Source organism: Ambystoma mexicanum, chromosome 1p (assembly GCF_040938575.1).
Source record: "Ambystoma mexicanum isolate Mex_15411 chromosome 1p, UKY_AmexF1_1, whole genome shotgun sequence".
NCBI lineage: Eukaryota > Metazoa > Chordata > Amphibia > Caudata > Ambystomatidae > Ambystoma > Ambystoma mexicanum.
The window spans coordinates 386,745,505-386,761,452 of NC_090921.1; the positions used below are offsets into that span (position 1 = coordinate 386,745,505).

Consider the following 15,948-nt stretch of genomic DNA (forward strand, 5'->3'; position numbering starts at 1 on the left):
AGCAGAAAAAGGAAGGTTTCCTCTATCAGCGCCGGGAGGCCAAGAGGAAGACTGTCATTGCGGTGCCTCTAATCGATGACATCTGGGAGGAGGGCCTGTCGGTACTCAAGAACCCCTCCACGGCACCAGCCAAACGGGACCGGTACGAGAAGTACCGGGTCCCCGAGACCGCTCCCCTGTGCCTCAGGGCCCAGCCAATGCCAGACTCGGTCGTCTCGGCGGCGGCGAAGAAGAAAGCGGCAGGGTCAGGAGCCTCAACGTCTAATTCCCCTCCGGACGGCGAGGGAAGGAAGTTGGACGCCATGGGGCGACGGGTCATTTCGTCGGCGACGACGATCAAAGCGGCCAACGCCCTGGCGATCGTGGCCCGTTACGACAGGGAGCTCTGGTTTAAGCTGGCCCCCCATATTGGACTTCCTACCGGACAAGAGGTCCGAGGTCCTGGAAATACTTCAAGAAGGCGAGGTGGCGTCGGACCACGCCATAACGGCGGCAACTGATATTGCCGATACCGGATTCCGCCAGCTGGGCAACAGTTTGCCTACGACGACGGGGTTGGCTCCGGGCGACCGACTTCCGTCAGGACATCCAGACCAGGGTGTTGGACATGGCGTTCGACGGCAGCAACTTGTTCGTGAAGGTGGTGGACGAATCCCTCCAAGCCATAAAGACGGTCACGGAGACGGCCTGCGCCCTAGGAGCCCTTCAGCAACAATGGCCCTTTCGGAGCTCCGGAGGCAGACAGGGGGCCTCCAAGGGATCCAGTGGTGGCTCGTCGTCCTACCGCCAGGCGGCACGCTCCTCATCTCAGGAGGCCTACAGGGGTCGCGGCAAGCAGGATGCGCCTTGTCGGCAATGTGGCCAGGGCGGCAAGGCCACCACCTCCAAGCAGGACTGAACGGCCATGGCCCCGGGCCCCCACCGAAGCACCCCGGTGGGAGGCCGGCTGACGAAGTTCGTCGGCGTGTGGAAGTCCATCTCCATCGACCGTTGGGTGCTGGATACCCTGGCAAGAGGACACTATCGAATTCCTGAAGAAGTGCCCCCACGTTCCACCTGTGGCCAGGAAGGAAAATCACGTCCCGCAACTGCTGTTGGAAGTACGGGCGATGCTCAGGAAAGGCGCCATCGAGCTCGTCCCGAAGAGGCTCCGGGTTGTACTCAAGGTACTTCCTCGTCAGGAAGAAGACGGGCGGCTGGCGCCCCATCCTGGACCTTCGTCGTTTGAACAAATACATCAGGTCACAAAAGTTCAGGATGGTCACCCTCCAGCACGTGCTGGGACAGATGGAGGAAGGCGACTTTCTATCGTCGCTGGACCTGGAGGATGCATACTTCCACGTTCCCATCCTCAAAAGTCACCGAAAGTTCCTCAGGTTCGTCGTCCAGGGACACCACTACCAATTCAGAGCACTGCCGTTCGGATTGAAGTCGCCCCCCAGGGTCTTTACCAAGTGCCTAGCATCTGTGGCGGCACGGCTGCGCCTGCAGGGGATTCACGTCTACCCCTACCTGGACGACTGGCTCATCCGCTCAAGGACGAGGGAACTCGCCGTCGAACACACTGCGAGGACCGTCCAGCTACTCACAGACCTGGGATTCGCAATAAATTACCCAAAGTCCCACCTGGTGCCATCGCAGGTGGCCCTGTTTCTGGGAGTGATGCTCGATAGTTAGGCGCCTGGCGGCACCGTCGGAAGAACGGACGAAGACCATTCTGGGCAAAGTGCAGCGCCTGCTAGCCACGGACGTGGCCAGGGTGAGGTCCATCAAGTCCCTCCTGGGGATGATGTCCTCTTGCATCTACCTGGTGCGCCTCTGCAGACTATGGATGCGCCCTTTTAATTTCTCGACGCCCGTTGGATGCAGGCGACGGGCACCTTCGAAGACAGGGTCCCCCTCAACGAGGTGTTCCGGCGGGCGATTCAGTGGTGGGGCGTTCGAGCGCACCTCACGGCGGGCAAGGACTTTCAGACGCTGGCGTACCAGGAGACGGTGACGACGGACGCTTCCCTGGAGGGTTGGGGCGCCCACACCGGAGATCTCCACGCAAGAGGCCTCTGGCTCCCGGAGGAGAAGCTCCTGCACATCAACATCCTGGAACTCTGAGCCGTGTTCTGGGCTCTCAAATCGTTCCTCCCGTCGCTCAAGGGCAAGGTGGTGCGGATCTTCACGGACAACACTACAACAATGTTTTACATACGGAAGCAGGGAGGCACCAGATCCCCAGCCAAGGAGGCACAGGATCTGTGGCACTGGGCGGTCGCCCAGGGGATGTTCCTGGTTCCCTTCCACCTGGCAGGAGAAAGAAACACCATCGCCGACTCGCTCAGCAGGGAGCTGCGCGCGTGTCACGAGTGGGAGCTGCGCCAGGATCAGGTGGATCAACTCTTCCGACAATGGGGCAAACCCCAAATCGACCTGTTCGCAACAGCGACGAACTCTAAGTGCATGAGGTTCGCCAGCAGGTTTCCCCAGCCGAGAAGCATGGGTGATGCGTTCTCGTTCCCCTGGGACGGCCTATACCTGTATGTGTTCCCTCCCCCCCCCCCCCCCCGTTGCCGTTGCTGCTTCGACTCCTCAACCAGCTCAAGAGGTCCCGGTGCAGGATGATCCTCGTCTCACCGGCGTGGCCGAGGCAGATCTGGTTCCCGGACCTTCTGGGCTTGTCAACGTCCCCACCCATCAAGCTGTCGGCGGACGCGGATCTTCCCTCCAGAGAAGGAGGCACCATCTTCCACCACGACCCGGCGTCGCTGAACCTGGAGGCTTGGCTCCTGCAGCGCTAGAGTTTGGAGGGTACGATATACCGGCCGACTGCAGAGAGGTTCTTGCAAAGGCCAGGGTGTCCTCGACTCTCAAATGCTACGGTCACAAGTGGAAGACGTTCTCTATCTGGTGCTGAGCACAGAAGATCAACCCCCTACGGATTACGGCCCCTCAAGTGCTGCTGTACCTGCTATCGCTGGCGAAGGCTGGGCTAGCCCATGCCTCCATTAAGATTTATCTGGCGGCGATCTCCAGATATACCAGAACCACAGGACGGACGCCCCTGTGGTCCCATCGACTGGTAAAAGAGTTTATGTAAGGACTGTTCCGGTCGTTCCCGCCGGTGAAGGCCCTGGCCCTGGCGTGGGAACTTAACGTGGTGCTGACCAGGCTCATGGGGGCCCCCATTCGAGCCGATGCACTCCGCACCGATGAAGCTTTTGTCGTGGAAGACTGCATTCCTGGTGGCCATTACCTCTGCACGACGAGTGGGAGAGATCCAGGCCCTATCCTGCAAAGCACCATACTTGACTTTCCATGCCTCGAGGGTGGTGCTTAGGACGCACTCCTCCTTTATGCCCAAGGTGCCGTCGGACTTCCATCTTAACGAGCCCCTGGTGTTACCTGTTTTCTTCCCGTCGCCTTCGTCGCCGGCCGAGAGGACTTTGCACTCGGTGGATGTGGCTAGAGCGCTGAAGTTCTACGTGGACCACACGAAGAGTTTTCGGAATACATCACAGCGGTTTGTGAACTTTGAACCTGTGAATCAAGGGAAGGCTCTCTCGAAGTCTTCTATTTCCAGATGGCTCTCAGGCTGCATCATGCGCTGCCACAGGTTGGCTAACCGACCGCTGCCAGGCCGTCCGAGAGCCCATTTGACCAGAGCGATCGCTGCTACTACGGCGTTCCTATCTGGTGTGCCCCTGCTGGACATCTGCAGGGCTGCTACGTGGAGGTCGACGCACACCTTCACGAGATTCTACTGCGTCGATCGGGATTCCAGGGAGGAGTCCAGGGTCGGCCAAGCAGTGCTGCGCAACCTGTTCGCTTAAGGTGAGCCTGGTGAGGAGGTAAGAGATGCTTAATGTTGAGTTGTTGTATTGCTTAATGTTGAGCCTTTTGCCACCTCCCGTGGTTGTGCATGTGTGTACTGCTATGTATTCTCTTATTAATGAGCATGTGAATCCATGCCAGACCCCATGCTGGAGAAGGAACAAGTTACTTACCTGTAACTTGTTCTCCAGCATGGGTCTGGCATGGATTCACATGCGAACCCTCCCGCCTACCCCTCTGCGGCTCTTCACTTGGTCATACTGCCACTTCACGCGCTACCAAATCTGAAGATGGCTGCCAGAGGCGGGGCTTAGGGAGATGGCAGTCATTGGCTGCGGTCAGTATGACGCAGAGATCAGTGATTGGTTACTACTACGAAAGACAGATCAGAAACGAAACTGATACTGATTTTTCTTTAACGAGGATTCCCAGCCTGACGACAGGGAATTTTCATGAGCATGTGATTCCATGCCAGACCCATGCTGGAGAACAACAGTTACAGGTAAGTAACTTGTTCCTTCTCATGCCTCCTGTAAAAATAGATTTTACAGAAGTAGGCTCCTTCTGATGGAATACTGGACATGAATCAGTCTGGTTTTAAGAAACCAGGGGGCACGCCTCTGTTACACCAAGAACAATTTTAAAAATGCCAGACATGGTTTTTATCCAGCATGGATTCAAATGCTCATGAATGTTCAGTCAGGCTGGGAATCATCAGTAATGGAAGAAAAACAATCACTGTCCTCTGGGTCATACTGCCCCCATCCAGTGATGGTCCTCTCCCTACCATCTGAATGTACTGAATGCTTACTGCATGTTGGGAGTCCTCGTTGCTCTGAGCTAATTTTGTGTTTTTGTCAAATTGTAAACATTTGATGGATTTTTTTTTTTTTTTGGTTTGATCATTTTCGCCGAAGGACAGATCTGCAGCAGTGATCTGCTACTGAAGATCATGCACTGTCCGATCGTCATCGAAGTTTTGAGAAAGCCCTGGCCTTGGGCCTACTTTGTGCCTTTCAGCCTTGATGGAAGAGAAGGAAAGTCAAAGCCTCTTCAAACTGTGTTGTGATTATGAAACGTCTTCGTGAAAGATTGGCATCATAAATGCATAGTCCTCTTTCCTCCTCAGTCCACTGAAATGACAACATGGCCAACATAATGGAGACCGCAGCCCCAACCGCGATGCCCGAATGGGAGGCAGAATGGGCTAGAGCAGGCACCCCTGAAATTAAGCTCTTTGGGAAATGGAGCACTGAAGATGGTCACATCAATGACATTTCCTTGCAGGATTACATTGCTGTCGAGGCGAAATACGCAAAATACCTATCCCACAGTTCCCATTGTCCCTCAGTCTCCATGATGATGCATCGGTGTACCGATGGCAAGAAGTTGATGACTGTGCGCATTGTGAAGCATGTGTTTGAAATCATCCATCTGCTCACCAGAGAGAATCCCCTTCAGGTCCTGGTGAATGCCATAATCAACAGTGGCCTCGTGAGTATTCCACCCGTATCGGCCGTTCTGGTACTGTTAGGAGGCAGGCTGTGATGTATTGCTGCTTTGTCGGGTCAATTGGGCAGTTTGGCTGCTCTGTACAGGGGCTCTGGAAGCTGCTTTCCGTAACATGAAAACGATTGTGGAGTGTGGCTGATCAATGCTGCTAAGGGATCCTCTAACTCCTATGGCATCAAGAAAAAAGATGAGCTGGAACGTGTGGCCAAGTCCAACCGTTAATCAATGCTCTTTGTTCAAGGTCTTGTAATAAACTAATATTTTTTTAAAAAATGCTTATAGTGCCTGCATCCAGACCATGAGGGATGCAAGGTGTGCTGTGGTTTCTTGAAGAAAACCAAAAAAGACTGCTACGGCAGACATGTCAGCATGTGGCTCAAGTCGAGCAAAGCCTCCGACTTGGCCTCGGGGCAGGGTTGTGCCTAATCTAGGACTGCCCAGACCTGAGGATTAAACTCTCTGGGAGGTCGAGATCCTTTGACGCCCTGCTTGGGGTCCAAGAGAAGGCCAAACTCCGCCACTGCAGCTCTACTAGGTTTGCCACTGTTGTGGGTCAGGCACAAGGCTGTCTCCACAGTGAGACTGCCAACGAAGGGGGCATCTTTAAAGAGAAAGTCCCCCACTCAAACACTCTGTCCATGGATAAACTGATTAGGGACAAGTCTGGAGAGAACACGTCGAAACTGGTTAAGACCTTGCAGAATGTCAGGTCAACTGTGCCGTCAACGAAAGCAACGATTAGCACATGGTCGAAGTAAATGATGTCCTCTACAGCAGCGCTGAAGGAGATTGGGTCCATGAAGGAAGTGACAACTCCATGGGTGTCCTTACCCCCCGAGGCGGGCCACAGCTGCGGAGGCAGTGACCTCTCTGCGGTCAGGGAAAGACCCAGCGACCGCACCGACCCAGCAACCTCCTGTGAAGGTGAGATGTCCATCCGGTGGAACTTCCCCTGTACGTGGACCATTGGGCTGCTCCAGATAGGCCAGAGCAGATCTACTCAAGTACTGATGCAGGAGATCATGATCTGTACAACAGTTACTACAGATCATGAAGGGGGAGGATCTGGGGGTTGTGGACATGCGTCCCCTGCTTGCAAGAGAAGATGCGTCGGCCCAGACCCAACTCCACTGGCTCCTTTCACCCCTAGACTTAGAGACGTGTTGCGGGACATTCTAATGACCCAGCACACACTGTTCACTGAAATCCAGCGGAGAATGCCGCCACTAGGACCTGTGCCTCCATGGGAGAGACTAGCACCTCTGAGGGCGAGCTCACCCCTCCTGCGGAAGAGGAAGTCTGTGGTCCTTGGTGTCATCTGACTCCTCCAGCACCTGTTCGTGAGATGACCCCACCTGGAGCCCCGGCTCTGCACACTGACTATTTCATTGTGGCTGTAATAGGGCCCTCCCCACCTGTTGAAGTTGCAACCATTCATTTGTCATGTCGAGGACCTCTGAACTGTTTCAGTTGGTTCCTGAGGAGGCGATAGGTTTCCTGTACCATTGGGAGGCCTAGCTCTAATGAGAAACCAAAGTATGACTCGACCAAGCAGGAGAGATTGTAGAAAAAGTACAGGGTTCCAGATTCAGCTCCCAAGTGCTTACGGTCTCAGCCCTCGCTTGATTCGATGGTCTTGGTTGCAGTCAGGAAGCACTCGGCGAACCAGTCATCGGCAGCCATGGTTCCTCCGGACCAGGAGGGGAAGAAACTGGGTGCAATGGAAAAGAGGCTAATTTCTACAGCAGCCTCTACCAACAAGTCGGCTAATGGCCTAGCCATTTTGTCCTGATATGACTGGGAACTATGGTTCAAGCTGGGCCCTATTCTGAAGTTTCTGCCCGAAGACAAGAAGGTCAAGGCACTCGACTCTTTGAGGAAGGGGAAGTGGCCTCTGATCATGTTATCACAGTGGACATCACGGACATGGTTTTCTGCCAGGTGGAGAATATTTCTTTTTTTGCTTGGCGGCAACCCAAATCCAAATCCGGCGTGTACATAGAAATGAAACCCAGGTGCTTGAAAATTCATCGGCTCTCCCCTGGTTTTCCTAATTAGCCTACCCTCTCATCAATAAGCCTCATGCCAGTGAGTAGGCACACCATTATGGGTGTCCCTGCGTCAAGGTTGGTTGAGGGCAACAGACTTCTGCCAGGATGTTTGAACAAAGGTGCTTGATATGCTGTTCGACAGGGAGAACCTCTTTGGAAAGGCAGTCGACTAGTCTTTGCAGGCAATAAAGACCAACATGGCATGTTCCCTGGGAATTTTGCAGCAGCGACGGTCGTCCTTTCGCTCTTCCAGGGGAAAACCAGGAAGTTCTTCCAATGATTGTACCGGCAGCCTTCACGTTCCTCAAGAAAGCATACAGGGGTTGCTCTCTAGGCAGTGTTGGACCGCTGCGACGCCCAAGCAGGCCTGAACTGGCTGTTGGCCCCACTTGTGCACCCTAGTGGGTGGCTGGCGAAGTTCATCAGCATGTGGGACAAGTTCACCATGGGTGCTGGATGCTCTTGGACAGGGGCACGCCTTGGAGTTTCAATGCAAGTGTCCTCATATCCTGCCGATTCAGCAACAAGACAACACAGACCACAGGTTCTGCAAGAGGTGGCCATGTTACAGAAAGGGGGTGGGCAATAGAACCTGTCCCCCAGTCTCCTTGGTATATTCCAGATACTTTCTGGTTTGAAACAAAACGGGGTTATAGGCCGATCCTGGATCTCTGTCCGAATGGTCACGGTGTAACATGTACTAGGCCAACTGGAGCAGGGAGATTTTTGACGTTTAATCTGGTGGATGCCTTCTCCAGCATTGGATCTTTCATGGATTCACATGCTTAGAATATTCCCCGTCTTCAGACTGGGACCCCTCGGTACACATATATTGCCTTTTCCTATAGGAAAACTTCCAACACTTTTGTGTCCTATCTACGTCCTTTTAGGACCCGCCTACGCATGCTCCGTAGGCCGTCCCAGTATAAGAGGCCCGCCCCCGCGGCTCCCCTTCAGATTTCAACCGTCTCCAAAGTAGTGGGATCTCCTCGCGTCGTCTTACTATTTTGTACAAGGTTGTGTACCTGGAGTTGGAGTTGGGGGAAATTTTTCCCCATGTCAGGAAAAGCGCTGTTCCGTCCGTGCGCGACGTGCGGCTTGAAAAAAAGGACGAGAGCGGGAGAATAGCTGGCCCGGCAGACCTCTGGCTACAAGTGGTTGACAAGTCGTCGACGAGGGGATCCGGAATTGATGCAATGTCGTCCGGGGGGGACGGGTGAGCCCCTCTTCTCAATCCTCAATCTGTTTTGTCGTTGGAGATTCTGTCCACGCTCCAGTCTTTAGTACAGTCGTTGGACCAGAGGCTACCTCAGGTAAACCTGCCACAGTCACCCGTCGACGAGCCGGGCCCGTCCCGTCCACCGACGCACTTACGCACGCCAATCTCAGCACCACTGGCATCCCAAGAGGAAGGTGAGCTGCCAGATTCGGAGTCTGACAGGGGAGCCATGTCGGATATCTCATCCCCCCCTCCAGGGATCCAACCTGGGAGTCAGAGGTGGAGTTAGAAACCCCAAGAAGCCCAGCTCACCCGTCCCCCTCCGGACGACATTGCATCATTCCATTCTATGATGGAGAAGGTGTGTAAGGAATTTGGTTTGTCCCAGGAAGAACAGAAAGGACTGTTTTGTTCGACCACATGGATAAGAGAAGGTCAGTGTTCTCAATACCCATAGTAGACCACGTGTGGAAGGAGGGTTTGCAGACAATGCGTCACCCCTTTTCGGAGCCGGCAGTGAAAGGACGCCTTGAGAAAAAGTTTAAGGCTCCAGAGTCTACCCCAAGTTTTTTATCCTCCCAGCCAACGCCTGATTCTGTGGTGTTGTCGGCAGCGGCGAGGAAGGTTAAGGCCCAGCACAAGTGCACGACTCCGCCTGAAAACGAGGCAAGACATCAGGATGCCTCTGGCAAAAAAGTGCTATCCGTGGGAGAAACTACAGTAAAGGCTGCAAACTCTCTGGCTATTGTAGCCAGATACGACAGAGAAATGTGGCACAGGCTGGCGCCGTTGCTGCATCATCTTCCGGAAGAGCATAGGAAGGCAGCGATGTTACTTGTCCGAGAGGGTGAGGAAGCCTCCAATCACGCAATAAACATTGCGGTTGACCTCGCTGAGTCGGGCTTCAAGCAAGTCAATAATGGGGTCTTATTACGACGACAGTCATGGCTTAAGTGTACCTACTTCAGACCAGAGTTACAATACAAAGTATTAGATATGCCCTTTGAGGGGGACCTTCTATTCGGAGAGAAGGTAGACTAGGCCCTAAAGGGAATGAAAGAGGACTTGGACACGGCACGTTCATTGGGTGCCCTCCAGAGTGGCCGAAGCTACAAGTCTTTTTGTCCCTTTAGAGAGGGGCTTCAGGTAATTCCAGATTCTCTGCGTCGGGAGACAGATCCTTTGGTATGTCGGCTTACCCCTCCCAGGGATACAGGCGTGCTTCCCAAACTGCAATCCGACGCCGGAACTTCCAGACGTCCAGGAAGAGACAATCCTATCCGTCGTCGTCGAGAGACAAGCAAAATAAAGATCAGCAATGACGAACAACACACCATTCTGGGGGGAAGAGTATCAGCCTATGTCGACGAATGGGAACGAATAACGATGGATCAATTGGTGCTGGACACTATAAGGAACGGGCACTCTCTACAATTCAAGCACAGCCCTACGCACATTCCACCTGCGTCCACCGCTCATTCCCATCTGAGGATTCTGCAACAAGAGGTAACACTCATGTTAGCAAAGGGCGTGATAGAATTAGTTCCAACATCACAGAAAGGTCAAGGAGTCTACTCAAGATACTTCGTCGTAAAAAAGCGTCCCATTTTAGACTTACGCGATCTCAACAAGTCTTTAAAGAGCCTGAAATTCAAAATGCTCACGCTGCAAGAAGTGATCTGAACCGTTCAAGAAGGGGATTTTCTAGCGTCCCTGGATTTACAGGATGCGTACTTCCATATTCCAATGTGTCGGAAACACAGGAAGTTCCTGAGGTTTGTAATCGGGCGGACTCACTACCAGTTCTTCCCTTTTGGCTCAAGACCTCCCCCAGAACGTTCACGAAATGCCTGGCCCCAGTAGCGGCCTGGCTAAGGAAGCAAGGCCACCACGTATACCCATACCTCGACGACTGGCTGGTAAGGGGATCCTCCCCAGCTCCGACCAACACAAGTTTGCAAGCCACCATGCAGCTTCTACAACAGCTGGGATTTGCCATAAACTTCGAAAAATCCTCTCTGCGGCCATCGAGAACGTTGGTGTTCCTGGGGGCACAGTTAGAGACCCAGTCGGGGCTAGTGAAGCCTTCCCTCGACATAATCTCAAAACTCAATCAGCTGGCGATCCGATTACGACGAACCACCAGGCTCTCAGTGAGGAAATACGTTTCGGTCCTAGGAACCATGGCATCCTGCATCCATCTGGTGGCAAACTGTCGCCTATTCATGAGGCCAGTCCAGGAATTCCTCGCGGACCGATGGACACAGGCCCAAGGATCGTGGTCAGACAAGATAACCATCAACGACGACAAGCTGCTTCGGACCCTTCAGTGGTGGCAGAGTTTCCACAATCTGAACAACGGTGTACCCCTACAGGAACCGGAGTTCCAGCTAACCATAGTCACGGATGCGTCACTAACCGGATGGGAAGCTCACACGGGTACTCTTCAAACGCAAGGTCGTTGGTCTCAAACGGAGTCACTCCTACACATAAACGTGTTAGAGCTCAGAGCAGTACGATGGGCCTTGAAGGCATTCCTACCACACATCAAGGGATCGAGAGTACGAGTGCTGACGGACAATACGACGGCCATGTTTTATGTGAGAAAACAAGGAGGGACGCGATCAAGGACTCTTTCCATATAGGCCCAGAAAACATGGCATTGGGCATTAAAGCACGAGATTTCCATCGTGGCTCACCATCTCCCGGGAGTGAGAAATTCGCAAGCAGATTCCCTCAGCAGAAGGATGGCCCAGATAAACGAATGGGAAATGGACACAGTTCAGCTGATGAAAGTTTTCGAGAAATGGGGTCACCCCGCACTGGACGTTTTCGCAACCATGGAAAACAAGAAATGCGAGCAATTCGCAAGCAGATGGCCTCAGGAGGATTCCATGGGGGAGGCATTCTCCTTCCCATGGACGGACATGTTCCTTTATGCTTTTCCTCCGTTTCCCCTCATACAGAGGACATATACAGTGGATACGCAGATACAGTTGCCGGGTAATTCTAGTGGCACAGTACTGGCCGCGGCAACCGTGGTTTTCCGACCTGCTTCACCTGTCGCTGGAACATCCAATAGCGTTTCCGAGAGTCCCGAACCTACTGTCTCGGGACAAAGGCACGGTGTGGCATCACGACCCGGACAGTCTCAACCTTACAGCCTGGCTCCTGACTTTTCGGAGTTCGGTGCCTCAGACGTTTCAGAGGATTGTCAGAAAATTCTGCAGGCGGCTCGGGCCCCTTCTACCAACAAATCTTACACCTATAAGTGGAGGAGGTTCTGTGAATGGTGTAGAGGATAACAAGGCCTACAGCCGTTGAAGGTGACTCCGGAGCAAGTTCTACCTTACCTGCTTCTCTTGGCGGAGGGGGGTTTATCTTTCACATCGATAAAGGTGCACCTGGCGGCCATCTCTAGGTTCACGAGGAAGAGACGGTCGTCTCCTCTATTCAGCGACAGACTTGTGAAACACTTCATGAGGGGTTTATTTCGAACTTTTCCCCCGGTAAAGCGTTTCCCACCAACATGGAGTCTCAACATAGTGTTGGCAGGCTTAATGAAACCACCCTTTGAGCATATGGCCACGTCGGACATGAAATTCATATCGTGGAAGTTGGCATTCTTAATTGCTATCACATCAGCTAGGAGAATCTCGGAACTGCAAGCGTTGGTCGTAGACCCGCCATACCTAAGATTCTTTAAAGACAAGGTGGTCCTGGCAACTAATCGTACGTTTGTCCCAAAAGTTCCTACAGTGTTTCACAAACACTCGTCCATTGTTCTCCCTCCTTTCTTCGCGACCCCATCATCGGCAGAAGAAAAAGCTCTTCATACCTTGGACGTTAAGAGGGCCCTGAAATTTTACCTACATCATACACAGGAACTCTGGTTTACTCGACAACTGTTCATCGCATATGGTCCGTTGACGAGAGGAAAAGCAATCTCCAAGCAAGGATTGGCTCGATAGGTCTCATCGACGATTGCGTTTTGCCACTCCAAGGTCGGAAGGCCGCTGCAAGGGCATCCTAGAGCCCATTCTACGAGATCAACGTCCTCCTCAGCAGCATTATGAGCAGGAATTCCGCTAACGGACATATGCCAGGCTGTGGCATGGTCAGTGCCCCACAGGTTTACCCGCCACTACTGCCTTGCCAGGCAGCATGCGGACGAGGTGCAGATGGGAAGAGCAGTCCTGCGCCATCTGTTTCAATAAGGTAAGCTCCACACTGTGGAGAGTTTTGTTTTTCTACCTTTTGGTTACCGTATGCTTTATGGGGGTATGGTTATATGAGTAACCTTATTTCTGGTGTACCTATGCATTGTGTATTGTGGTGAGGGTATATTACATTACATTCTTACCGCCGTTTTCAGGTGTTACTGCTATACAATCTATTCTAAGCATGTGAATCCATGAAAGATCCAATGCTGGACAAGGGAATAGTTTCTTACCTGTAACTCCATTTCTCCAGCATTGGTATCTTTCATGGATTCACATGCGCCCGCCAGCCTCCCCAGAATGCAATGTATTTGCTTGATAAGTTTAACCCTTCCTACTTTGGAGGGGCCGAAATCTGAAGGCGAGCCGCGGGGGTGGGCCTCTTATACTGGGACGGCCTACGGAGCCTGAGTAGGCGGGTCCTAAAAGAACGTAGATCGGACACAAAAGTGTCGGAAGTTTTCCTATAGGAAAAGGCTATATATGTGTACCGAGGGGTCCCAGTCTGACGACAGGGAATATTCTAAGCATGTGAATCCATGAAAGATACCAATGCTGGAGAAATGGAGTTACAGGTAAGAAACTATTCCCTTCTTCCACATCCCCATTCACAAGAAACACAAAGTTCCTGAGATTTGTAGTTCAAAGTCAGCACTACCTGTTCAAGGCTTTGCCCCAAGGGTTTTCACAAAGTGCCTGGGCCCGGTGGCAGCACATACAAAGTATCGACATCTACCCCTACCTGCATGACTGGCTGCTGTGTTCCCGCTCACACACTGGCAAGCTAGCACAAATCGGAAACTGTATGTCTGCTGGCAGAGTTGGGGTTTTCCATAAACTATCCAAAGTCTTGCTTAACACCATCTCAGGAAATGCTGTTCCTAGGTGCCAGACTCAACAGTGACTTGTTTTGCGTCACCCTTGGGGAAGAGGGTGAGAGTGGGAGCACCCACCAGACAGTTCCGCGCCAGAGACCGATGGCAACCGGAAGATAAGGACCGCCACATCAAAGTCCTGGAACCTGCTGTCAAAGGGCAAGGTGGTAAGGATCTCTAGACACTACCAAAATGGTCTACATCTGGAAAAAGGGCAGGACCCGCTCACCAGCAATTTCCAAGGAGGCCCAGGACCTGTGGCGCTGAGTCATTTGTCAATGTTCCTTGTCCCGTTTCACCTAGTGGGAGTCAATAATGCCATTGCAGACTAGCTGTGCAGGGAATGATCTTTTTGTGACTGCAGCGACCGCCAAGTGCCAGCGGTTTGCCAGCAGGTTCCCTCAACCAAGAAGCATGGGGGACGCGTTCCCGTGGGAGGGATGGTTCCTGTATTCTTTTTCAGTTGCCACTCCCCTTACGTGTGATCAACACTCCTGCTTTGTCGGTCAGTGGCCCCGTCAATCAGGCTGCCACTGTCTCGCCGTGGGGTGGGGTGGGCGGGTTTGTTTGCATTTATGCATGACTACCCTGAGTCTCTGAACCTGAGGGCATGGCTCCTTCTGCCCTAGAGTTTGGAGGTTATGCTTTACCCGCAGAATGTAAGGACATCCTTCACTGACTCTTCAATGTTTTAGTGCTGCAGACATAAATGGAAACGCTTCTCCGTATGGTGCTGGACTTGCATTACCCTGTTGCTTGTCATGGCCCTGCAACTTCTACCATACTTGCTTTCCTTGGCCAAAGCGGGAATGGCTCACACCTCTATCGAGGTGCATTTCACTGCCATATCCAGCTATACCAGCTCTCCAGGCAGACCTTCGTGGTGTTTTCCTACTAGTCAGAGTTCCTGAAGGGCCTCTTCATGACTTACCTGCCGGTGAAGGCACCTGCTGTGGTGTGCAAGCTCAATCAATGTAGTGTTAACTAAGCTCATGGGAGCTCCTTTCGAACCTATGCATCAGATCCCGCTCAAGTGTCTCTCGTGGAAGACTGCTTTCCTTGTGGCTATCACCTTGGTCAGGGAGATTCAGGCCCTGTCTTACATGCTTCAAGGGTGTGATGGTGTACACACCCCACCTTTTTATGCCAAAGGTGCTGTCGGAATTCCACCTCAATTAACCTTTGTTATTACCTTCTTGCCGAAAGGCTTGTGCATTTGCTGGATGTTGCTTGTGCCTTGAAGTTCTATGTGGCACGTACAAAGAATTTTCTGAAGACTTCTCAGTTGTTCAGTTTTGGACCTGTAAATCATGGTAAGGCCTTATCGAAAGCGTCCATCTCCAGGTGGGTCTCTGGCTGCATCGTGCACTGTCATCGACTGGCTGGCAGGCTACTGCCAGGCCAACCGAGGGGCCCACTACATTTGCAGCCACGCTGGCATTTCTCTCTGGTGTACCCCTGTTTGACATCTGCAGGGCTGCTTCGTGGAGGTCCACTCACACCTTCATGAGGTTCTACTGCATCAACAGGGATTCCAGGGACGAGTCCTGACTCAGCCAAGTGGTGCCATGCAACATGTTTGAGGTGAGTCTGTTCCAGAGTTGAGTGTGAATTGCTTCTGTTGCGTCCTGCCACCTCCTGTGGTTGTGTATATGTATTGCTGTGTAATAGTTAATCATGAACATGTGATTCCATGCCAGACCCATGCTGGAGAAAATAGTTGCTGGTAAGTAAGTTAAACCTTATTGAATAAGGACAACTGAAACAAACTGTCATGGGAATCTTTTTATTAAATTGTACCCAGTTAATGAACATATTATACATTTGCGAACACACAGGTCACAATTCGTATTGGCCAAGATAGCAATTGTACTTCTATATTGACACATTCTGGTGTTTCAGGTAGGGCTGGGTTTTAGCCCCGTTGCTATTTAACTTCTATATATTAGACCTGCCCTATTTCCTAAGCTTTGTAAATGCAATTCTCCAGCATTGAATTGTCATAGATTCACATGCTCCTGAATATTCCCTGTTGTCCAGCTGGGAATCCGCAGTTAAAAAAAAGTTTTGCTTTATCCTGAAAATGGTTCCTCTATAACCAACCCCTGTCCTTTAGGTCATACTGCCCCATCTATTCTCTCTGTGCTAGTCGAGTGTTGTGATATTTTTTTCAAGTTTTCTGATACATTTGATTGTTTCTACTAACCGTTTCACTGTTGCAGTTGACTACTGGCAGAGGGGACCCATTG

General features: G+C 52.2%; 1 pseudogene; it reads left to right on the plus strand.

Annotated features, from left to right (window-relative positions):
• Positions 1-4,710: 4,710 nt before the first annotated feature.
• Positions 4,711-8,202, plus strand: LOC138570712 (small ribosomal subunit protein uS7-like; annotated as a pseudogene).
• Positions 8,203-15,948: the final 7,746 nt, after the last annotated feature.